The sequence below is a fragment of the Daphnia pulex genome, chromosome 3, assembly GCF_021134715.1.
Source record: "Daphnia pulex isolate KAP4 chromosome 3, ASM2113471v1".
NCBI lineage: Eukaryota > Metazoa > Arthropoda > Branchiopoda > Diplostraca > Daphniidae > Daphnia > Daphnia pulex.
This window is the reverse complement of record NC_060019.1, coordinates 7188386-7213073: the sequence shown is the minus strand read 5'-3', so window position 1 is coordinate 7213073 and position 24688 is coordinate 7188386. Positions and strand designations below refer to the sequence as shown.

The following is a 24688-nucleotide window of genomic DNA, read 5'->3' as shown; positions in this document are numbered from 1 at the left end:
GTTCAATATAAATAAACTGCAATAAACAAAACTTGTATTGCATCGTTAGAGCTTTATTGTCTGAATACTTACATTTTATGTTATTGCAGACAATAAGGCAGGATAAAATGATTGGAAAAAAATTAAAAGTGGATGTTGAGATGTTTCTTGTTTGAACATTCGGATGAAAATGATTCCATTTTTACACGGTGCAAAGGAGATTGAGTGACGACGAGTTTCTTTTCGTTTCCGCGCACGTTAATTTCACGTTCTGGAGCTATGGGCTGATATAATTTATGCGTCTATATGCAGATATAAGATAAAAGGAATAAGGAGATTGTATCGCGTCCATTTGTAGGTTTTTTCCAGGTTATTCCAGAAGTGTTTTCTCCGCAGTGGGGCCGGGTTTTTCACAAAATTGGCATGACCAGATTGTATTTGTGTCCATGGTTACAGCCAATAGCTTTTATTCATTACCAGTTTCAACCAGTTTTTGCCATGAATCTCTGAAGGAGAAACACATCTATATATTAGAAGATCAAAGACCTTTCTTCGCCGCAAGGCATACCAGCAGGAGTACTAGTTTTTGCGGGGAAATCCCGGATTCGGCAACAGGAAGAACCCAGCAAAAGACACTGCTGAAAGCCCAAGTTTTTGCGCACCCGTTTGCAGCGCTGCTTGGCACAGTTACGGCACGTGTTTTATACTAGCTTAGTAGGAGGAGAAGGAGCCATGCTGCTGTAGAGCCAGTGGGGAGGTCGTTTAGGATCTAATATAAAAAGGGCTCGAAAATCAGCCAATATTATCACAACTTTTTGAACAGTTGAACTCGTCTAGCCTTCCTTACAGCAAAAAATGGCCAAATCGGTAATAACAATTTATCTCAAATCCAAAGTTATTCTATCGCAATGTTTGTTTATTTGTTTTATATTGCTGCATATGCACCTTTTTAGCTTCTGATGATTTTGATGGTGTCTTTGGTGCTGCTGGCAATTGTCAGCGAGTTCGGTGGGCTCGTGAATGGACAGTGCGATTCATCCCAAGGCAACTGTTGTCGTTGGCGTTGCGATGGCGGAGGCTGTGGTTGCAGACCTTTCTTTTCTCTTAACTGCGGTGCACCAGACAGCTGTGGTGCATAATAACCCTAACCGAAATAGTAGTTCATCACTTGTTTTACATGCAACCGAACTGGACCGAATTTGTTATCCGACCAAGATTATCCGAAACAATTACAGAATTTGAATAACGGGGAAAAAAATAAGAAAATCCAAGTCTTTCCTATCTAAATCTTCTGGTTTCAATTAACCCGAGCAATATTTGTATAATTGTGGATGTATTCAAATAATCCGCTTGAATATATATTCAACCTTCCAACTCTGATAATACACATCATACAAATGCTCAGCAGCTCTGACTTTGTAATCTTTTTTTACATAGATCTCTAAATTTTTGTGGACACTTTAAAATCGTTTGGAGTACCCAAACATTATGTGCAAATTCCGAAAAAGTCCGCAATATCGGCGATGATGCCTCCCCAAAAAAGAATAACCCTACCTATTTATCATAGCAAAGAGCATTTGCCGTGTACAAAAAAACATATAGCTCAACACATGGCAATTTTTTTCAAGTGTTGTTAAGTTGTAAAGCGCTAGTTATAACTTTCCTGTCTTCAAAAATTAAAATTCCAAAATGAATTTGGGTTGATTGGCGCAGCAAACGCCAGTTGAATATGTAATCCAAATTCAACACGATAACGAGCGATTAATTAAATTCAGAAGGTCATATAGATATCAGGTGCAATAGCCTACGTTTTTTTTTATTGAATCAGTGATATGTGCTCGTGCATTGATACAATTTATGTATAAAAGAGGGAACGCAACTCGCAACTCCAACGGATTGTTGAGAGAAAAATCGAGAACCCAACCGAAGGAAAAGTCAACACGACCCTCATCTTTTCCTATGCGATTCTCAAAAAGAGATTTGGAGGAAGATTTACCTTTATGAACCCGATGAGTCAAGACATGCCAGCTTCTTTTTAGATACGTGAATTTTTTACTATGAGAACAGCTAAATTTGAATTTGCTACTCAATTTTTCGGGTTTGTAATTTGTATCGCAGGTTGCAGTATGTTTTACGGATTACCCGCCATCATTTTTTTCCATAATGATTTTTGGTTCTCCCTTCCTAAAGTTTTCGATTTTTTTAAAATAAAGAAATGGAAAAATACACCCAAAACTTGTAACACGTAAAACCGTAGTATAGTCACACAATAGGCGTAATTTCCATGAACGTAAAAAAAAAGAAACAAAGAAAGGTAAGATAGTTACGACAAAGAATTTTAGTCCGTCCATTAAAAATTTTCACTTAGTCACTTTCAAGTTTCTACTCAAGACGGGCGTGTTCCAGAAGTCGTTTCTTTCGATTTCAGTGATTACAGCTGTGACCGTGTGAAATTGAATGTAACGTACGTATTATGACGGAAGTGTTTCAAGAATGGAATGTGAATTAATCAAAATTCATTGTGCAACGTCTGTGATTTAGCACAACATTCCCATTAAAGGAGTTCGCCAAATTGTCTGCAAGTCTTCATTCGCCTTCGCAGTGTGAATCACGGATAAGTACTTCTTCATTTATTATTAACTTGTATTACGTTGTTTAATGTGTTTCTCGTTTGAGGAAGGTTCAATTTAGAGCGCGCATTTAAAGTATCTATTCAAATAAGTTTAATCTTTACATTTAAAAATTAAGTTGCTGGTTATCATGGTTAAATCAGGGAAAATTATTTTTTGAATGATATCTGTTTGCTAATACCATCGATGTCCGTTCCTATTTAACGATATAGCAATTTGTAATAACCACAGTCGTCTTTAAAATATATCAAATTATCAACACACGGAAATCGTTAACCGCATTCATCCCATTGTTTGTGCATTTGACAGAATGTTTATTGGTAGCTATACTACAAAATTTGTTGTCAACCCAAAACCCTAGCAATAATTTCACGATAATTAAGCATCCACTCTGAGGATTTTGATTAATGATTGCAGTTTATTTGTTGAATATACGGTTGAATATATTCAAGAATACTAAAATTCAGGGTTTTGATGCAAAGTCCTCCACATATTAACCGGATGCAGGTGTTCAACTCGTCCGTCTTGTCCGATTTTCCTGTTGATTTCGTCCGCTCGTGCGCGCTCGTGCACCGGAAGGACGGCGACAATCGGCGCGGCGTTGTTTGCTGATGCTGCTGGTTCGGATTGTTATTATATCTGAGAAATAACTGACACTGTTAAAAATGGTTCCCGATTTCTGGGGGTTCGCCTTGCAAAAAAGAGGTAACTAACCCCTGAAATTGGTATCCATTTCCTTTCTGTCGGTTTAACCGGGTTTAACCCCCCAAAAGTATAAATTATCCACCTCTTTCCATCACTTGCACTCTTAAAACAGTAAAACTTTGGCAGAAACTTAATATCCCACCAAATCCCTATCACTTAAAAAAACGGCGAAAAACGGCTACATTTTTTCGGGGGTCTGACGTACCAAAAAATGGGTAACTGCCAACAAGTGGAGTCTATGAATATCTAAATTTGCGGTTTTATAGTTTTATCATCACTTAAAAGGTTGTAACCATCTTCTCTTACTAGTTGCTCACTTACCCCCCCCCCCCCCCCACAAAACTTGTAACCTTACAAAAAAAAACTGAACCGTCTAACTTACAAAACTAGAATCATCCACCTGTATATAGGGCTGCTTGGACTGGCGTTTAATTAATAAGATTGAATTCAATTCGAATGCTTTTGGATGACTTTCCAAATATTTCGTTCAACTCGAATTATAGCAGATTTCAAAATTAAATTCAAACTGCGATTTTAGAGTCGAGTTTATTCGAGTGAGAGTCCTATATACATCCATCAGTCAGCAAACGAAATCTTTTTTTTTAAATGATATTTATATAGGTTTCTTATGGCTATGATTTCCCCCCAGAAATCATTTAGTCATATTCTGAAACAAATTCGCAATACAAATCAATTGTCGTAAAAATCTTTCCCTCGCTTTCCCTTATAATATCTATTAAAATTTTCCAATAACTGATTTCATGGAAAACGTATAAAAATTTTTTTGAAAACGTATACAAAAATGTTAAGTACAAAATAAGTTCCGAAATGACTATAATGAATTACTTGCGAATATTAGATACGATTGGTATAGTGGTTAGAGACTCGAGCTACGACGCGAGAGGACTAAGGTTTGAATCCTAGTCTGGCCAACTTTTATTTATAAAAGTCGATCTACAAATCGATGTTACATTTTAACCCCAAAAAAAGTGTTGTGAAAAAGCTACCCGATTTTAGGGGGCTATGACCACATATCCTGTAAAAACAGTTTCTGGGGGCTATGGCTACCAGAAATCGGGAAACTTTTTTAACAGTGGAATTGACTCTGATAAGAGAAATTTCTTAGGTTCATTTTTGGCACCATATATAGGGGAGTCAGCACGCTTACGTCACCAATGAATAAGAAAAGAATATTTAAGATTTCTTAACTCTAATCAAAATGTATTGGCCAGCAATGAATAGTTTTGATGATGTCAAACATGTCAACTATATTATTCCAATTCCTTTTTAATTTGTTGTTGAGGGAATCAATTACAGAATACATCGTCGTGTCCAGTTTTGTCCGAGCATGATTTTCGTCGTTTTCAAAACAGCGGTTCCACACATGCGTTGTATAGTTGAGCTGCTTATCGTCACCAATTGATACGAGGGTGAATGTAACCACAAGTCCATTTTGGTGCCCAGTCATGGCCAGTATCCTTTCCGTTGGGAGCGTTATACATGAAACATCAGCCATCTTCTCCATAAGTGAAGTGAGTGCATTCAGAGTTGTTGAGGCAGAATCCTCCACATTGCTCGCTGATACTGGGTTTGTGGAGTCCGATGTAATCGCCAACATAACGGCAATTGTTGTCCCTGCGACTTATTCCGTTGTCGCCCACCTTCCAGTGACGAGCGGACACGGTCGTCATCGCCATGGCCGAAATGAGGAGGAAAATCGACAAAACAAGAGACAAGACCTTCATCCTGTTAATAATCACAATCAATTAAATCGTTAAATATAAATAAACGAAACTTTTATTGCATCGTTAGAGCTTTTATTGTCTGATTACTTACCTTTTATGTTGCAGACAAGATTCACAAATAATTAAAAGTGTTGAGATGTTTCTTATTGGTTGAACATTCGGATGGAAATGATTCCATTTTTACACGGTGCATGCAAAGTAGATTGAAGTGACAACGATATTTCTTTTCGTTTCCGCGCACGTGAATTTCACGTTCTGGAGCTATGGGCTGATATATTTTATGCGTCAATATTCAAGATATAAGAGAAGAGAATAAGGAGATTGTATCGCGTCCATTTCCAGGTTATTCCAGCAGGGTTTTCTCCGCAGTGGGGCCGGGTTTTTCACAAAATTGGCATGACCAGATTGTATTTGTGTCCATGGTTACAGCCAACTAGCTTTTATTCATTACCAGTTTCAACCAGTTTTTGCCATGAATCTCTTAAGGAGAAACACATCTATATTAGAAAATCAAAGACCTTTCTTTGCCTCAAGGCATATCAGCAGGATTACTAGTTTTTGCGGGGAAATCCAGGCTTCGGCAACAGGAAGAACCCAGCGAAAGGCACTGCTGAAGCCCAAGTTTTTGCGCGCCCGTTTGCAGCGCTGCTTGGCACAGTTTACGGCACTTTTGTTACTGACTAACTAGGAAGAGGGGGAGCCATGCTGCTGTAGAGCCAGTGGGGAGGTGGTTTTGGATCTAGTATAAAAAGGGCTCGAAAATCAGCCAATATTATCACAACTTTTTGAACAGCTGAACTCGTTTAGCCTTCCTTACAGCAAAAAATGGCCAAATCGGTAATAATAATTTATCTCAAATCCAAAGTTATTCTATTGCAATGTTTGTTTATTTGTTTTATATTGCTGCATATGCACCTTTTTAGCTTCTGATGATTTTGATGGTGTCTTTGGTGCTGCTGGCAATTGTCAACGAGTTCGGTGGACTCGTCGAGGGATGTAACTGCTGTGAAAATGGCGATTTATCCCAAGGCAACTGTTGTCGTTGGCGTTGCGATGGTGGAGGATGTGGCTGCAGACCTTTCTTTGCTCTTCACTGCGGTGCACCCGACAGGTGTGGTGCAGAATCACCCTAACCGAAATAGTAGTTCATCACTTGTTTTTCATGCAACCGAACTGGACCGAATCCAAGTCTGTCCTATCAAAATCTTCTGGTTTCAATTAACCCGAGCAATATTTGTATAATTGTGGATATATTCAACCTTCCAACTCTGATAATACACATCATACAAATGCACAGCAGCTCTGACTTTGTAATCATTTTTACAGATCTAGATTGTTGTGGACACTTTAAATATCGTTTGGAGAACCCAAATAGGAACAACAACATAGCTCAACACATTGCAAATTTTGAAAGTGTTAAGCACTATAACTTTCCTGTTTTCAAAAATTAAAATTCCAAAATGAATTTTGGGTTGACTGGCGCAGCAAACGCCAGTTGAATATGTAATCCAAATTCAACACTATAACGAGCGATTAATTAAATTCAGAAGGCCATATAGATATCACGTGCAATAGCCTACGTTTTTCTTGATTGATTCAGTGATATGTGCTCGTGCTGTCAATGTATAGTAGGCAACGAAATGTTGTGGTCCCAGGTCAGATCCCAAACACCTTCCCTTTTATTACCTCAGCAACGGCAACGGCACCATCCAGCACGCAGTGAAAACCCTGCGGAATGACCTGGAAAAACTCTATAGACGCGACTATACTACCCCATTCGTCTTCGTGCCAAGACGCATAAATTATCAGCCAATTAGAGCCGAAAGGTGAAAATCACGTGCGCGGAAAAGAAAAGAAACTCGTCCATCAGTCTCCTTGCGCCGTATAAAATTGGAATCATTTCCATCCGAATGTTCATCCAAGAAACATCTCAGCACTTTCAAACTACTTGCCAATCATCTTCTGTCTTTAAATCTACAACATTAAATGTAAGTCCTATATAATAACAAGTTAAAATGACTGTAAATAAATGTTATAATTGTTATTATTCAGGCGAAAACATCGGTTACATGCCCAGTACCGGTGAGAAATCTGGAGGAATTTGCTACGCCAATTTTCAATGCACTCATTTCGCTCATGGAAATGGATACTGTTTCATGTTTAGCTATTTCAGAGGATTGTTTTCCGAGCATGAAGCAGGGTGGACTTGTGGTTACATTCCCAGTCGTCTCAATTTAGTCGGATAAGCAGTTGAACTATACAAAGGAAATATAGAACCGCGGCTTTGAAAACGCCAAAAATCATGTTCGGAAAATATGGACACAAAAATGTATTATGCTATTGATTCCCTCAACAATAACAAAAAAAGGAATTGGGATTTTATAGTTTTCATCTAGTTGTCATGTTTGACAGCATAAAAACTATTTATTGCTGGCCAATACATTTGATCCATAGTTCAGCAATATTAAATGTTCTTTTCTTATTAATTGGTGACGTGCTGATATCAAAACGCAGCTGGTGTCAAAAGTGTATCTAAGAAATTTCTCTTATCAGAGTCAATTAAGTTATTTCTGAGATGATAACAATCCGAACCTCAGCAGCCAACCGCACCAGTTTGTCGTCGTCCTTCCGCGCGGTGCACGAGCGGACGAAATCAACGGGAAAATCGGACAAGACGGTCGAGATATATATACCTACAATCCTTTCATATAATAGCCTAAAATCCTGGACATATAAAGTTTAGTAACGTCATTGTATAGATTAGGGTTGGACGTCGGTCACATTCTCATAAAGGAAATTCTTAACGGACATCGGATTGACAAACCAGCCCTTGCCCCCAATATCTTCGGGGAAATGATGAGCAATTGCTGGAAAACGTATCCAAAGGAGAGACCCACTTTCAGTCAATTGTGTAACAGAACGCTGGGTCGACTCCCGTTTTTCTGTTACTTTCCCTTTCTACAAGACAATCTCTAACGTCGACTACTAGATGTCGCTTCCGCTATACTCCATCTCATACCAGAGGAGGCTGCTACCATTTGAATCTTCCGCCAACTTACCCTTTCTCTGCCGCCAACTTGCCCCATCCCTTTCCCTTGTTACTTTCCCTTTCTACAAGACAATCTCTAACGTCGACTACTAGATGTCGCTTCCGCTATACTCCATCTCATACCAGAGGAGGCTGCTACCATTTGAATCTGCCGCCAACTCGCCCCATCTCTGCCACCAACTTGCCCCATCTACCGCCAACTCGCCCCATCCCTTTCCCTTTTTACTATCCCCTTTTCCTTATCGCTATATTAACTTTAGGCGTACTTTTATCTTTTATGACACTATATAAATATATTTTTCTTTTTCCTTCAACGCTTTTCAATAAAAAACTCCCTTTTCGTCCGTCGCCGCTCTGACCATGTCTTAACGTGTCTGGTCACGTTTCCCTATACTATCCTCTCTAGGCCTAAACATGTCTGCTCCCTATACTTCCTCTCTAGGCCTATGCTAACCGTGCAGCCAGAGTAAGTATAAAAACTGTATGTAAATGTTATTCTGTACTGCATTCTCCCACGGCATTCACACTACCATTGTGTTTCAGTCGCACTCTCCTTTTGGTATTGTATTAGTTATATTTTCCCTTGTGCTCAGTACCTGTTATTTAAGCTAAGTGCCATTTCCAACTGTACCTCGAAACTTGCCGTTTTTCGACAAGCCTAACCGCTCAGCCCGCTACCAAATTTTCTCCATACAAGTAGTATTGTCTCACTTATTTATCGTCTCACTATTTAATATTATTAGTTCACCTTATTGTATGATCTGTCCGTTATCAATACATTGTTTAGCCTTAATTATTCCCGTTGGTCTTAGACACTTCACTTTGACATTGTGAGTAAAGTCGCCTCATAGTATTTAAGTTCTTCGTATCGGTGACACAATGATTCCGCTGTGTCGACCTTTACAATTGGATGAAATCATCTGCGGCCAAATGGATTCGTCAGTCACCGCTGACTTTTTGAACATGAACGCGCTATACGAAAAAATGAACGAAGAAAGAGAGAACGCAACCCAAAAGGATCATTTTGGACTGGCGAAGTTGTTGAGAGAAAAATCGCAGAGTTCAATCGAAGGAAAAGTCATCACGATCCTCATCTTTTCCTATGCGATTCCCAAAAAGAGATTTCGAGGAAGATTTACCTTTATAAACATGATGAGTTAAGACATGTTATTGATTTGGCAATTTTGTTGATTAATGGAATTCTCGATTTCCATTTATCGAAATGATTTGTATTACCACGTTTTTCTCTTTAATTCATTGAAAAAATTTGCCAAGCGCACAGTGTGCGACAGTGTGCACCAGGAATTGATGAATCGACAGCAATCAGCAACAGGTATGACGTACATTTTTCATTATTCACTAGTCATTGGTTGTCCCCATCATTGTCGAGTGTGTAGCCCTTTGCTTTTGGATCCGTGAATTTTTACTACGAGATCTGTATGTAAATTTAAATTTGCTAGCGAACCCGTATTTTTTGGGTTTTTATGGCAGGTTGAAGTATTGTTTACGGATTACTCGCCATTCTTTTTCTCCGCGATGATTTTTGGTTGTCCCTTCCTAACATTTTCGTTTTTTTAAATAAATGGAAAAATACGCCCCAAAACTTGCAACACGTAAACCGTAGAATAGTCACACAATAAACGTACCTTTCCCCCGGAACGTAAAACAAACAACAAAGAAAGAAAGAAAGGAGGAGTAAAGTATATCGATCCTGCTTTCAAAAAAATCGCCAACATAACGGCGGCAATTCATGTTCCAGCGACTTAAACCGTCGTCACCTTCCATCCAAGTGCTGGACAAAGTATAATCCACGTAACGGCCGAAATGAGGAGAAAAATCGACAAAAACAGACGATGAGACCTTCATCTTGTAATCACAATCAAATCGCGTTATTATTTATAGAATAGTACCCTATATTATATAACTGCAAATCACTTTAATTATTTATATGCTGTATTATATTAAAAGGTACTGCATTAATCCCGCGGTAAATAAACGAACTGCGTGGCGACAACCGGTGCGGCCGGTTGTCTGCTGCTGGTTCTAATTTTATTACTGTCTCAGAAATAACTTAATATCATCAAACACCAGCTGTTTGATGTAGAGGAATCACTTTTACGTCATCAATGAATAAGAAAAAAATATTTAATATGGCAGAACTCTAATCAAAATGTATTTTCCGACGGATATAAATTATTCCAATTTCTTTTCTTTTTTTGTTGTTGTCGGTTGTTGTTAAGGGAATCATTTGCATATACATTACGATCGATAATGTAACCGCAAATCCATTCTAGTGCCTGCTGGGAGTAGACATTAGGGATTCCGTTGGGATGGTAATACATGTAACATTTTCCATCTCCATCAGATAATCCATTGTCTTCTCCATAAGAGAAGTAAATGCATGCAGAATTAGCGATGCAAAATTCTGAGCAATGCTCAACATCAGTAGTGTATATCATATAATCGTAATCGTTAATAAGATGATAACAATTGTTGTCCCAGCGACTCAATCCGTTGTCGCCCACCTTCCAGTCAACAGTGGACACGGTCGTCATCGACTGATGGACAATAGTTTCTTTTCGTTTCCGCGCACGGGAATTTCACGTTCTGGAGCTAATTGGCTGATAATGTATGCGTCGTGACCCAAAGAGGTAGTAGTCGCGGCTAGGTTTTTCCCAGGTCATTCCGAAGGGTTTTACCCGCTGCGTGCTGGTGACGCTGGGTTTTTTTGTTTGACAAAACAAAAGACGAGACCTTCTCACAATCAATAAAATCGTTCAATATAAATAAACTGCAATAAACAAAACTTGTATTGCATCGTTAGAGCTTTATTGTCTGAATACTTACATTTTATGTTATTGCAGACAATAAGGCAGGATAAAATGATTGGAAAAAAATTAAAAGTGGATGTTGAGATGTTTCTTGTTTGAACATTCGGATGAAAATGATTCCATTTTTACACGGTGCAAAGGAGATTGAGTGACGACGAGTTTCTTTTCGTTTCCGCGCACGTGAATTTCACGTTCTGGAGCTATGGGCTGATAAAATTTATGCGTCTATATGCAGATATAAGAGAAAAGGAATAAGGAGATTGTATCGCGTCCATTTGTAGGTTTTTTCCAGGTTATTCCAGAAGTGTTTTCTCCGCAGTGGGGCCGGGTTTTTCACAAAATTGGCATGACCAGATTGTATTTGTGTCCATGGTTACAGCCAATAGCTTTTATTCATTACCAGTTTCAACCAGTTTTTGCCATGAATCTCTGAAGGAGAAACACATCTATATATTAGAAGATCAAAGACCTTTCTTCGCCGCAAGGCATACCAGCAGGAGTACTAGTTTTTGCGGGGAAATCCCGGATTCGGCAACAGGAAGAACCCAGCAAAAGACACTGCTGAAAGCCCAAGTTTTTGCGCACCCGTTTGCAGCGCTGCTTGGCACAGTTACGGCACGTGTTTTATACTAGCTTAGTAGGAGGAGAAGGAGCCATGCTGCTGTAGAGCCAGTGGGGAGGTCGTTTAGGATCTAGTATAAAAAGGGCTCGAAAATCAGCCAATATTATCACAACTTTTTGAACAGTTGAACTCGTCTAGCCTTCCTTACAGCAAAAAATGGCCAAATCGGTAATAACAATTTATCTCAAATCCAAAGTTATTCTATCGCAATGTTTGTTTATTTGTTTTATATTGCTGCATATGCACCTTTTTAGCTTCTGATGATTTTGATGGTGTCTTTGGTGCTGCTGGCAATTGTCAGCGAGTTCGGTGGGCTCGTGAATGGACAGTGCGATTCATCCCAAGGCAACTGTTGTCGTTGGCGTTGCGATGGCGGAGGCTGTGGTTGCAGACCTTTCTTTTCTCTTAACTGCGGTGCACCAGACAGCTGTGGTGCATAATAACCCTAACCGAAATAGTAGTTCATCACTTGTTTTACATGCAACCGAACTGGACCGAATTTGTTATCCGACCAAGATTATCCGAAACAATTACAGAATTTGAATAACGGGGAAAAAAATAAGAAAATCCAAGTCTTTCCTATCTAAATCTTCTGGTTTCAATTAACCCGAGCAATATTTGTATAATTGTGGATGTATTCAAATAATCCGCTTGAATATATATTCAACCTTCCAACTCTGATAATACACATCATACAAATGCTCAGCAGCTCTGACTTTGTAATCTTTTTTTACATAGATCTCTAAATTTTTGTGGACACTTTAAAATCGTTTGGAGTACCCAAACATTATGTGCAAATTCCGAAAAAGTCCGCAATATCGGCGATGATGCCTCCCCAAAAAAGAATAACCCTACCTATTTATCATAGCAAAGAGCATTTGCCGTGTACAAAAAAACATATAGCTCAACACATGGCAATTTTTTTCAAGTGTTGTTAAGTTGTAAAGCGCTAGTTATAACTTTCCTGTCTTCAAAAATTAAAATTCCAAAATGAATTTGGGTTGATTGGCGCAGCAAACGCCAGTTGAATATGTAATCAAAATTCAACACGATAACGAGCGATTAATTAAATTCAGAAGGTCATATAGATATCAGGTGCAATAGCCTACGTTTTTTTTATTGGATCAGTGATATGTGCTCGTGCATTGATACAATTTATGTATAAAAGAGGGAACGCAACTCGCGAGGAAGATTTACCTTTATGAACCCGATGAGTCAAGACATGCCAGCTGCTTTTTAGATACGTGAATTTTTTACTATGAGAATAGCTAAATTTGAATTTGCTACTCAATTTTTCGGGTTTGTAATTTGTATCGCAGGTTGTAGTATGTTTTACGGATTACCCGCCATGATTTTTTTCCATAATGATTTTTGGTTCTCCCTTCCTAAAGTTTTCGATTTTTTTAAAATAAAGAAATGGAAAAATACACCCAAAACTTGCAACACGTAAAACCGTAGTATAGTCACACAATAGGCGTAATTTCCCTGAACGTAAAAAAAAGAAACAAAGAAAGGTAAGATAGTTACGACAAAGAATTTTAGTCCGTCCATTAAAAATTTTCACTTAGTCACTTTCAAGTTTCTACTCAAGACGGGCGTGTTCCAGAAGTCGTTTCTTTCGATTTCAGTGATTACAGCTGTGACCGTGTGAAATTGAATGTAACGTACGTATTATGACGGAACTGTTTCAAGAATGGAATGTGAATTAATCAAAATTCATTGTGCAACGTCTGTGATTTAGCACAACATTCCCATTAAAGGAGTTCGCCAAATTGTCTGCAAGTCTTCATTCGCCTTCGCAGTGTGAATCACGGATAAGTACTTCTTCATTTATTATTAACTTGTATTACGTTGTTTAATGTGTTTCTCGTTTGGGGAAGGTTCAATTTAGAGCGCGTATTTAAAGTATCTATTCAAATAAGTGTAATCTTTACATTTAAAAATTAAGTTGCTGGTTATCATGGTTAAATCAGGGAAAATTATTTTTTGAATGATATCTGTTTGCTAATACCATCGATGTCCCTTCCTATTTAACGATATAGCAATTTGAAATAACCACAGTCGTCTTTAAAATATATCAAATTATCAACACACGGAAATCGTTAACCGCATTCATCCCATTGTTTGTGCATTTGACAGAATGTTTATTGGTAGCTATACTACAAAATTTGTTGTCAACCCAAAACCCTAGCAATAATTTCACGATAATTAAGCATCCACTCTGAGGATTTTGATTAATGATTGCAGTTTATTTGTTGAATATACGGTTGAATATATTCAAGAATACTAAAATTCCGGGTTTTGATGCAAAGTCCTCCACATATTAACCGGATGCAGGTGTTCAACTCGTCCGTCTTGTCCGATTTTCCTGTTGATTTCGTCCGCTCGTGCGCGCTCGTGCACCGGAAGGACGGCGACAATCGGCGCGGCGTTGTTTGCTGATGCTGCTGGTTCGGATTGTTATTATATCTGAGAAATAACTGACACTGTTAAAAATGGTTCCCGATTTCTGGGGGTTCGCCTTGCAAAAAAGAGGTAACTAACCCCTAAAATTGGTATCCATTTCCTTTCTGTCGGTTTAACCGGGTTTAACCCCCCAAAAGTATAAATTATCCACCTCTTTCCATCACTTGCACTCTTAAAACAGTAAAACTTTGGCAGAAACTTAATATCCCACCAAATCCCTATCACTTAAAAAAACCGCGAAAAACGGCTACATTTTTTCGGGGGTCTGACGTACCAAAAAATGGGTAACCTGCCAACAAGTGGAGTCTATGAATATCTAAATTTGCGGTTTTATAGTTTTATCATCACTTAAAAGGTTGTAACCATCTTCTCTTACTAGTTGCTCACTTACCCCCCCCCCACAAAACTTGTAACCTTACAAAAAAAAACTGAACCGTCTAACTTACAAAACTAGAATCATCCACCTGTATATAGGGCTGCCTGGACTGGCGTTTAATTAATAAGATTGAATTCAATTCGAATGCTTTTGGATGACTTTCCAAATATTTCGTTCAACTCGAATTATAGCAGATTTCAAAATTAAATTCAAACTGCGATTTTAGAGTCGAGTTTATTCGAGTGAGAGTCCTATATACATCCATCAGTCAGCAAACGAAATCTTTTTTTTTAAATGATATATATATAGGTTTCTTATGGCTATGATTTCCCCCCCAGAAATCATATAGTCATATTCTGAAACAAATTCGCAATACAAATCAATTGTCGTAAAAATCTTTCCCTCGCTTTCCCTTATAATATCTATTAAAATTTTCCAATAACTGATTTCATGGAAAACGTATAAAAAATTTTTTGAAAACGTATACAAAAATGTTAAGTACAAAATAAGTTCCGAAATGTCTATAATGAATTACTTGCGAATATTAGATACGATTGGTATAGTGGTTAGAGACTCGAGCTACGACGCGAGAGGACTAAGGTTTGAATCCTAGTCTGGCCAACTTTTATTTATAAAAGTCGATCTACAAATCGATGTTATATTTTAACCCCCAAAAAAGTGTTGTGAAAAAGCTACCCGATTTTAGGGGGCTATAACCACATATCCTGTAAAAACAGTTTCTGGGGGCTATGGCTACCAGAAATCGGGAAACTTTTTTAACAGTGGAATTGACTCTGATAAGAGAAATTTCTTAGGTTCATTTTTGGCACCATATATAGGGGAGTCAGCACGCTTACGTCACCAATGAATAAGAAAAGAATATTTAAGATTTCTGAACTCTAATCCAAATGTATTGGCCAGCAATGAATAGTTTTGATGATGTCAAACATGTCAACTATATTATTCCAATTCCTTTTTAATTTGTTGTTGAGGGAATCAATTACAGAATACATCGTCGTGTCCAGTTTTGTCCGAGCATGATTTTCGTCGTTTTCAAAACAGCGGTTCCACACATGCGTTGTATAGTTGAGCTGCTTATCGTCACCAATTGATACGATGGTGAATGTAACCACAAGTCCATTTTGGTGCCCAGTCATGGCCAGTATCCTTTCCGTTGGGAGCGTTATACATGAAACATCAGCCATCTTCTCCATAAGTGAAGTGAGTGCATTCAGAGTTGTTGAGGCAGAATCCTCCACATTGCTCGCTGATACTGGGTTTGTGGAGTCCGATGTAATCGCCAACATAACGGCAATTGTTGTCCCTGCGACTTATTCCGTTGTCGCCCACCTTCCAGTGACGAGCGGACACGGTCGTCATCGCCATGGCCGAAATGAGGAGGAAAATCGACAAAACAAGAGACAAGACCTTCATCCTGTTAATAATCACAATCAATTAAATCGTTAAATATAAATAAACGAAACTTTTATTGCATCGTTAGAGCTTTTATTGTCTGATTACTTACCTTTTATGTTGCAGACAAGATTCACAAATAATTAAAAGTGTTGAGATGTTTCTTATTGGTTGAACATTCGGATGGAAATGATTCCATTTTTACACGGTGCATGCAAAGTAGATTGAAGTGACAACGATATTTCTTTTCGTTTCCGCGCACGTGAATTTCACGTTCTGGAGCTATGGGCTGATATATTTTATGCGTCAATATTCAAGATATAAGAGAAGAGAATAAGGAGATTGTATCGCGTCCATTTCCAGGTTATTCCAGCAGGGTTTTCTCCGCAGTGGGGCCGGGTTTTTCACAAAATTGGCATGACCAGATTGTATTTGTGTCCATGGTTACAGCCAACTAGCTTTTATTCATTACCAGTTTCAACCAGTTTTTGCCATGAATCTCTTAAGGAGAAACACATCTATATTATAAAATCAAAGACCTTTCTTTGCCTCAAGGCATATCAGCAGGATTACTAGTTTTTGCGGGGAAATCCAGGCTTCGGCAACAGGAAGAACCCAGCGAAAGGCACTGCTGAAGCCCAAGTTTTTGCGCGCCCGTTTGCAGCGCTGCTTGGCACAGTTTACGGCACTTTTGTTACTGACTAACTAGGAAGAGGGGGAGCCATGCTGCTGTAGAGCCAGTGGGGAGGTGGTTTTGGATCTAGTATAAAAAGGGCTCGAAAATCAGCCAATATTATCACAACTTTTTGAACAGCTGAACTCGTTTAGCCTTCCTTACAGCAAAAAATGGCCAAATCGGTAATAATAATTTATCTCAAATCCAAAGTTATTCTATTGCAATGTTTGTTTATTTGTTTTATATTGCTGCATATGCACCTTTTTAGCTTCTGATGATTTTGATGGTGTCTTTGGTGCTGCTGGCAATTGTCAACGAGTTCGGTGGACTCGTCGAGGGATGTAACTGCTGTGAAAATGGCGATTTATCCCAAGGCAACTGTTGTCGTTGGCGTTGCGATGGTGGAGGATGTGGCTGCAGACCTTTCTTTGCTCTTCACTGCGGTGCACCCGACAGGTGTGGTGCAGAATCACCCTAACCGAAATAGTAGTTCATCACTTGTTTTTCATGCAACCGAACTGGACCGAATCCAAGTCTGTCCTATCAAAATCTTCTGGTTTCAATTAACCCGAGCAATATTTGTATAATTGTGGATATATTCAACCTTCCAACTCTGATAATACACATCATACAAATGCACAGCAGCTCTGACTTTGTAATCATTTTTACAGATCTAGATTGTTGTGGACACTTTAAATATCGTTTGGAGAACCCAAATAGGAACAACAACATAGCTCAACACATTGCAAATTTTGAAAGTGTTAAGCACTATAACTTTCCTGTTTTCAAAAATTAAAATTCCAAAATGAATTTTGGGTTGACTGGCGCAGCAAACGCCAGTTGAATATGTAATCCAAATTCAACACGATAACGAGCGATTAATTAAATTCAGAAGGCCATATAGATATCACGTGCAATAGCCTACGTTTTTCTTGATTGATTCAGTGATATGTGCTCGTGCTGTCAATGTATAGTAGGCAACGAAATGTTGTGGTCCCAGGTCAGATCCCAAACACCTTCCCTTTTATTACCTCAGCAACGACAACGGCACCATCCAGCACGCAGTGAAAACCCTGCGGAATGACCTGGAAAAACTCTATAGACGCGACTATACTACCCCATTCGTCTTCGTGCCAAGACGCATAAATTATCACCCAATTAGAGCCGAAAGGTGAAAATCACGTGCGCGGAAAAGAAAAGAAACTCGTCCATCAGTCTCCTTGCGCCGTATAAAATTGGAATCATTTCCATCCGAATGTTCATCCAAGAAACATCTCAGCACTTTCAAACTACTTGCCAATCATCTTCTGTCTTTAAATCTACAACATTAAATGTAAGTCCTATATAATAACAAGTTAAAATGACTGTAAATAAATGTTATAATTGTTATTATTCAGGCGAAAACATCGGTTACATGCCCAGTACCGGTGAGAAATCTGGAGGAATTTGCTACGCCAATTTTCAATGCACTCATTTCGCTCATGGAAATGGATACTGTTTCATGTTTAGCGATTTCAGAGGATTGTTTTCCAAGCATGAAGCAGGGTGGACTTGTGGTTACATTCCCAGTCGTCTCAATTTAGTCGGATAAGCAGTTGAACTATACAAAGGAAATATAGAACCGCGGCTTTGAAAACGCCAAAAATCATGTTCGGAAAATATGGACACAAAAATGTATTATGCTATTGATTCCCTCAACAATAACAAAAAAAGGAATTGGGATTTTATAGTTTTCATCTAGTTGTCATGTTTGACAGCATCAAAACTATTTATTGCTGGCCAATACATTTGATCCATAGTTCAGCAATATTAAATGTTCTTTTCTTATTAATTGGTGACGTGCTGATATCAAAACGCAGCTGGTGTCAAAAGTGTATCTAAGAAATTTCTCTTATCAGAGTCAATTAAGTTATTTCTGAGATGATAACAATCCGAACCTCAGCAGCCAACCGCACCAGTTTGTCGTCGTCCTTCCGCGCGGTGCACGAGCGGACGAAATCAACGGGAAAATCGGACAAGACGGTCGAGATATATATACCTACAATCCTTTCATATAATAGCCTAAAATCCTGGACATATTAAGTTTAGTAACGTCATTGTATAGATTAGGGTTGGACGTCGGTCACATTCTCATAAAGGAAATTCTTAACGGACATCGGATGGACAAACCAGCCCTTGCCCCCAATATCTTCGGGGAAATGATGAGCAATTGCTGGAAAACGTATCCAAAGGAGAGACCCACTTTCAGTCAATTGTGTAACAGAACGCTGGGTCGACTCCCGTTTTTCTGTTACTTTCCCTTTCTACAAGACAATCTCTAACGTCGACTACTAGATGTCGCTTCCGCTATACTCCATCTCATACCAGAGGAGGCTGCTACCATTTGAATCTTCCGCCAACTTACCCTTTCTCTGCCGCCAACTTGCCCCATCCCTTTCCCTTGTTACTTTCCCTTTCTACAAGACAATCTCTAACGTCGACTACTAGATGTCGCTTCCGCTATACTCCATCTCATACCAGAGGAGGCTGCTACCATTTGAATCTGCCACCAACTTGCCCCATCTACCGCCAACTCGCCCCATCTCTGCCGCCAACTCGCCCCATCTCTTTCCCTTTTTACTATCCCCTTTTCCTTTTTCCTTCAACGCTTTTCAATACCAAACTCCCTTTTCGTCCGTCGCCGCTCTGACCATGTCTTAACGTGTCTGGTCACGTTTCCCTATACTATCCTCTCTAGGCCTAAACATGTCTGCTCCCTATACTTCCTCTCTAGGCCTATGCTAACCGTGCAGCCAGAATTAGTATAAAAACTGTATGTAAATGTTATTCTGTACTGCATTCTCCCACGGCATTCACACTACCATTGTGTTCCAGTCGCACTCTCCTTTTGGTATTGTATTAGTTATATTTTCCCTTGTGCTCAGTACCTGTTATTTAAGCTAAGTGCCATTTCCAACTTTACCTCGAAACTTGCCGTTTTTCGACAAGCCTAACCGCTCAGCCCGCTACCACATTTTCTCCATACAAGTAGTATTGTCTGACTTATTTATCGTCTCACTATTTAATATTATTAGTTCACCTTATTGTATGATCTGTCCGTTATCAATACATTGTTTAGCCTTAATTATTCCCGTTGGTCTTAGACACTTCACTTTGACATTGTGAGTAAAGTCGCCTCATAGTATTTAAGTTCTTCGTATCGGTGACACAATGATTCCGTTGTGTCGACCTTTACAATTGGATGAAATCATCTGCGGCCAAATGAAGTCGTCAGTCACCGCTGACTTTTTGAACATGAACGCGCTATACGAAAAAATGAACGAAGAAAGAGAGAACGCAACCCAAAAGGATCATTTTGGACTGGCGAAGTTGTTGAGAGAAAAATAGCAGAGTTCAGTCGAAGGAAAAGTCATCATGATCCTCATCTTTTCCTATGCGATTCCCAAAAAGAGATTTCGAGGAAGATTTACCTTTATAAACATGATGAGTTAAGACATGTTATTGATTTGGCAATTTTGTTGATTAATGGAATTCTCGATTTCCATTTATCTAAATGATTTGTATTACCATGTTTTTCTCTTTAATTCACTAAAAAAATTTGCCAAGCGCACAGTGTGCGACAGTGTGCACCAGGAATTGATGAATCACCAGCAATCAGCAACAGGTATGACGTACATTTTTCATTATTCACTAGTCATTGGTTGTCCCCATCATTGTCGAGTGTGTAGCCCTTTGCTTTTGGATCCGTGAATTTTTACTACGAGATCTGTATGTAAATTTGAATTTGCTAGTGAACCCGTATTTGTTGGGTTTTTATGGCAGGTTGAAGTATTGTTTACGGATGACTCGCCATTCTTTTTCTCCGCGATGATTTTTGGTTGTCCCTTCCTAACATTTTCGATTTTTTAAATAAATGGAAAAATACGCCCCAAAACTTGCAACACGTAAACCGTAGAATGGTCACACAATAAACGTACCTTTCCCCCGGAACGTAAAACAAACAACAAAGAAAGAAAGAAAGGAGGAGTAAAGTATATCGATCCTGCTTTCAAAAAAATCGCCAACATAACGGCGGCAATTCATGTTCCAGCGACTTAAACCGTCGTCACCTTCCATCCAAGTGCTGGACAAAGTATAATCCACGTAACGGCCGAAATGAGGAGAAAAATCGACAAAAACAGACGATGAGACCTTCATCTTGTAATCACAATCAAATCGCGTTATTATTTATAGAATAGTACCCTATATTATATAACTGCAAATCACTTTAATTATTTATATGCTGTATTATATTAAAAGGTACTGCATTAATCCCGCGGTAAATAAACGAACTGCGTGGCGACAACCGGTGCGGCCGGTTGTCTGCTGCTGGTTCTAATTTTATTACTGTCTCAGAAATAACTTAATTGACTCTGGTATGACCAACTTTTGACACCAGCTGTTTGATGTAGAGGAATCACTTTTACGTCATCAATGAATAAGAAAAAAATATTTAAGATGGCAGAACTCTAATCAAAATGTATTTTCCGACGGATATAAATTATTCCAATTTCTTTTCTTTTTTTGTTGTTGTCGGTTGTTGTTAAGGGAATCATTTGCATATTACATTATTTTGTCCATTTATTTTCCGAACGTGATTTTTGGCATTTACAAAGCTGACGTTTTGCATGATGCGCTATAAATAGATCAGCTGGGATCAGCTGCTTATCGGCGTATTGGTTACATTTACGATACGATCGATAATGTAACCGCAAATCCATTCTAGTGCCCGCTGGGAGTAGACATTAGGGATTCCGTTGGGATGGTAATACATGTAACATTTTCCATCTCAATCAGATAATCCATTGTCTTCTCCATAAGAGAAGTAAATGCATGCAGAATTAGCGATGCAAAATTCTGAGCAATGCTCAACATCAGTAGTGTATATCATATAATCGTAATCGTTAATAAGATGATAACAATTGTTGTCCCAGCGACTCAATCCGTTGTCGCCCACCTTCCAGTCAACAGTGGACACGGTCGTCATCGACTGATGGACGATAGTTTCTTTTCGTTTCCGGGCACGGGAATTTCACGTTCTGGAGCTAATTGGCTGATAACGTATGCGTCGTGACCCAAAGAGGTAGTAGTCGCGGCTAGGTTTTTCCCAGGTCATTCCGAAGGGTTTTACCCGCTGCTTGCTGGTGACGCTGGGTTTTTTGTTTGACAAAAAAAAAAAGACGAGACCTTCTCATAATCAATAAAATCGTTCAATATAAATAAACTGCAATAAACAAAACTTGTATGGCATCGTTAGAGCTTTATTGTCTGATTACTTACATTTTATGTTATTGCAGACAATAAGGCAGGATAAAATGATTGGAAAAAAATTAAAAGTGGATGTTGAGATGTTTCTTGTTTGAACATTCGGATGAAAATGATTCCATTTTTACACGGTGCAAAGGAGATTGAGTGACGACGAGTTTCTTTTCGTTTCCGCGCACGTGAATTTCACGTTCTGGAGCTATGGGCTGATATAATTTATGCGTCTATATGCAGATATAAGAGAAAAGGAATAAGGAGACTGTATCGCGTCCATTTGTAGGTTTTTTCCAGGTTATTCCAGAAGTGTTTTCTCCGCAGTGGGGCCGGGTTTTTCACAAAATTGGCATGACCAGATTGTATTTGTGTCCATGGTTACAGCCAATAGCTTTTATTCATTACCAGTTTCAACCAGTTTTTGCCATGAATCTCTTAAGGAGAAACACAACTATATATTAGAAGATCAAAGACCTTTCTTCGCCGCAAGGCATACCAGCAGGAGTACTAGTTTTTGCGGGGAAATCCCGGATTTGGCAACAGGAAGAACCCAGCAAAAGACACTGCTGAAAGCCCAAGTTTTTGCGCACCCGTTTGCAGCGCTGCTTGGCACAGTTACGGCACGTGTTTTATACTAGCTTAGTAGGAGGAGAAGGAGCCATGCTGCTGTAGAGCCAGTGGGGAGGTCGTTTAGGATCTAGTATAAAAAGGGCTCGAAAATCAGCCAATATTATCACAACTTATTGAACAGTTGAACTCGTCTAGCCTTCCTTACAGTAAAAAATGGCCAAATCGGTAATAACAATTTATCTCAAATCCAAAGTTATTCTATCGCAATGTTTGTTTATTTGTTTTATATTGCTGCATATGCACCTTTTTAGCTTCTGATGATTTTGATGGTGTCTTTGGTGCTGCTGGCAATTGTCAACGAGTTCGGTGGGCTCGTGAATGGACAGTGCGATTCATCCCAAGGCAACTGTTGTCGTTGGCGTTGCGATGGCGGAGGCTGTGGTTGCAGACCTTTCTTTTCTCTTAACTGCGGTGCACCAGACAGCTGTGGTGCATAATAACCCTAACCGAAATAGTAGTTCATCACTTGTTTTACATGCAACCGAACTGGACCGAATTTGTTATCCGACCAAGATTATCCGAAACAATTACAGAATTTGAATAACGGGGAAAAAAATAAGAAAATCCAAGTCTTTCCTATCTAAATCTTCTGGTTTCAATTAACCCGAGCAATATTTGTATAATTGTGGATGTATTCAAATAATCCGCTTGAATATATATTCAACCTTCCAACTCTGATAATACACATCATACAAATGCTCAGCAGCTCTGACTTTGTAATCTTTTTTTACATAGATCTCTAAATTTTTGTGGACACTTTAAAATCGTTTGGAGTACCCAAACATTATGTGCAAATTCCGAAAAAGTCCGCAATATCGGCGATGATGCCTCCCCAAAAAAGAATAACCCTACCTATTTATCATAGCAAAGAGCATTTGCCGTGTACAAAAAAACATATAGCTCAACACATGGCAATTTTTTTCAAGTGTTGTTAAGTTGTAAAGCGCTAGTTATAACTTTCCTGTCTTCAAAAATTAAAATTCCAAAATGAATTTGGGTTGATTGGCGCAGCAAACGCCAGTTGAATATGTAATCCAAATTCAACACGATAACGAGCGATTAATTAAATTCAGAAGGTCATATAGATATCAGGTGCAATAGCCTACGTTTTTTTTTATTGAATCAGTGATATGTGCTCGTGCATTGATACAATTTATGCGTCTATACATCCAGAAAAAAGAGGAGGAATATAAGGAGATTGTATCGCGTCCATTTCTAGGTTTTTTCCAGGTTATTCCAGCAGGGCTTTCTCCGCAGTGGGGCCGGGTTTTTCGCAAAATTCGCATGACCAGGTTGTGTCCATAATATTTGTATTAGAAACTAAATTGAGGTCCATGTTTTCACATTTCCATAAACCGGATTAATTCACTATAGTTAATGGTAATAAAGTTAATATTGGCCACAATACGCAACATCAATCAAGGAGAGAGAGAGAGCAGCAGCACGAAAGACCTGGCATATTTGAACACAGATTCAATAATAAATTCTGATGGCACTTCATCCAAAATTATCGTCCAATTTTGAAAGTTAGCTATTAGAAGAGAAAATTCAATAATAAACTTCTGCAGGGAATCTGCGCTCAGCAGCAACTGGATTTTTTTCCGGAAATGCCTCAAAACGGATTATCTATAAATCTCACAGTGGGTCAACCCTTATTGGTCTCTCATTTGCATTTCGTGATAATAATATAGAAAGCTTTTTCCATCTAGTCTATAGAGGACCGATGTATAATAGTGTTTGGATTTATAATAGAAAAGGCAGAGACAACAGCATCAGCAAATCTTTATTTAATGCCAATTTAATAGATTACTATGTGCATTGCGCATTGCTTGTTAAAATATAGGTATATTTCGTCGAAGCCAGCTGTCGAAAGGTAAATTATCAGCGTCCTTCTTTTATTATTTGATGTTTAATTTTTTTTCTGGAATTTTGACAGTATATTATTTTAAAAAAACTCCGATTCAGTCTTTCCCTCAGTCGCTGTTGCTAATAAGTAGCGTAATACCTTTGACCTTTCTCAGCCAAGAAGTTGACGCTACATGTTGTTTGCCGGAATCCCCAACCAAAATATTGGGTTTGATTATTGGCGGAAGTAATAAAGGTTCATACTTTCATAGATTTTTATAACCCACTTTAAACAAATTTCTTGTTGTTGTTGTGGTTGCATGAACGTTTAGAGGGAATAGTGCGAAAATGGATAAAGGGGGGAGGACACCGTGTTGCGGTAAAGGATAGTGCAACGCCCGGTGCTGTAACTGTCAGGACGGC

General features: G+C 38.8%; 9 long non-coding RNA genes across 9 annotated transcripts; 7 read left to right on the top strand and 2 right to left on the bottom strand.

The window, feature by feature from the left end:
* Positions 1–343: 343 nt before the first annotated feature.
* LOC124190399 lies at positions 344–1386 on the top strand. Its single transcript, XR_006872956.1, has 2 exons — positions 344–846; positions 933–1386. It is a non-coding gene; the product is annotated as an uncharacterized LOC124190399 (long non-coding RNA).
* A 3220-nt stretch (positions 1387–4606) lies between these two features.
* LOC124190412 lies at positions 4607–5289 on the bottom strand. Its single transcript, XR_006872968.1, has 2 exons — positions 5151–5289; positions 4607–5060 (listed from the first exon to the last, which is right to left on the bottom strand). It is a non-coding gene; the product is annotated as an uncharacterized LOC124190412 (long non-coding RNA).
* Positions 5290–5644: 355 nt separating this feature from the next.
* Positions 5645–6353, top strand: LOC124190403. The gene is made up of 2 exons (XR_006872959.1): positions 5645–5896; positions 5983–6353. It is a non-coding gene; the product is annotated as an uncharacterized LOC124190403 (long non-coding RNA).
* A 605-nt stretch (positions 6354–6958) lies between these two features.
* LOC124190409 lies at positions 6959–7461 on the top strand. The gene is made up of 2 exons (XR_006872965.1): positions 6959–7047; positions 7112–7461. It is a non-coding gene; the product is annotated as an uncharacterized LOC124190409 (long non-coding RNA).
* Positions 7462–11226: 3765 nt separating this feature from the next.
* LOC124190398 lies at positions 11227–12269 on the top strand. Its single transcript, XR_006872955.1, has 2 exons — positions 11227–11729; positions 11816–12269. It is a non-coding gene; the product is annotated as an uncharacterized LOC124190398 (long non-coding RNA).
* Positions 12270–15384: 3115 nt separating this feature from the next.
* LOC124190411 lies at positions 15385–16309 on the bottom strand. Its single transcript, XR_006872967.1, has 2 exons — positions 15929–16309; positions 15385–15838 (listed from the first exon to the last, which is right to left on the bottom strand). It is a non-coding gene; the product is annotated as an uncharacterized LOC124190411 (long non-coding RNA).
* Positions 16310–16376: 67 nt separating this feature from the next.
* LOC124190404 lies at positions 16377–17131 on the top strand. The gene is made up of 2 exons (XR_006872960.1): positions 16377–16674; positions 16761–17131. It is a non-coding gene; the product is annotated as an uncharacterized LOC124190404 (long non-coding RNA).
* Positions 17132–17646: 515 nt separating this feature from the next.
* LOC124190408 lies at positions 17647–18295 on the top strand. Its single transcript, XR_006872964.1, has 2 exons — positions 17647–17825; positions 17890–18295. It is a non-coding gene; the product is annotated as an uncharacterized LOC124190408 (long non-coding RNA).
* Positions 18296–22522: 4227 nt separating this feature from the next.
* Positions 22523–23125, top strand: LOC124190400. Its single transcript, XR_006872957.1, has 2 exons — positions 22523–22585; positions 22672–23125. It is a non-coding gene; the product is annotated as an uncharacterized LOC124190400 (long non-coding RNA).
* Positions 23126–24688: the final 1563 nt, after the last annotated feature.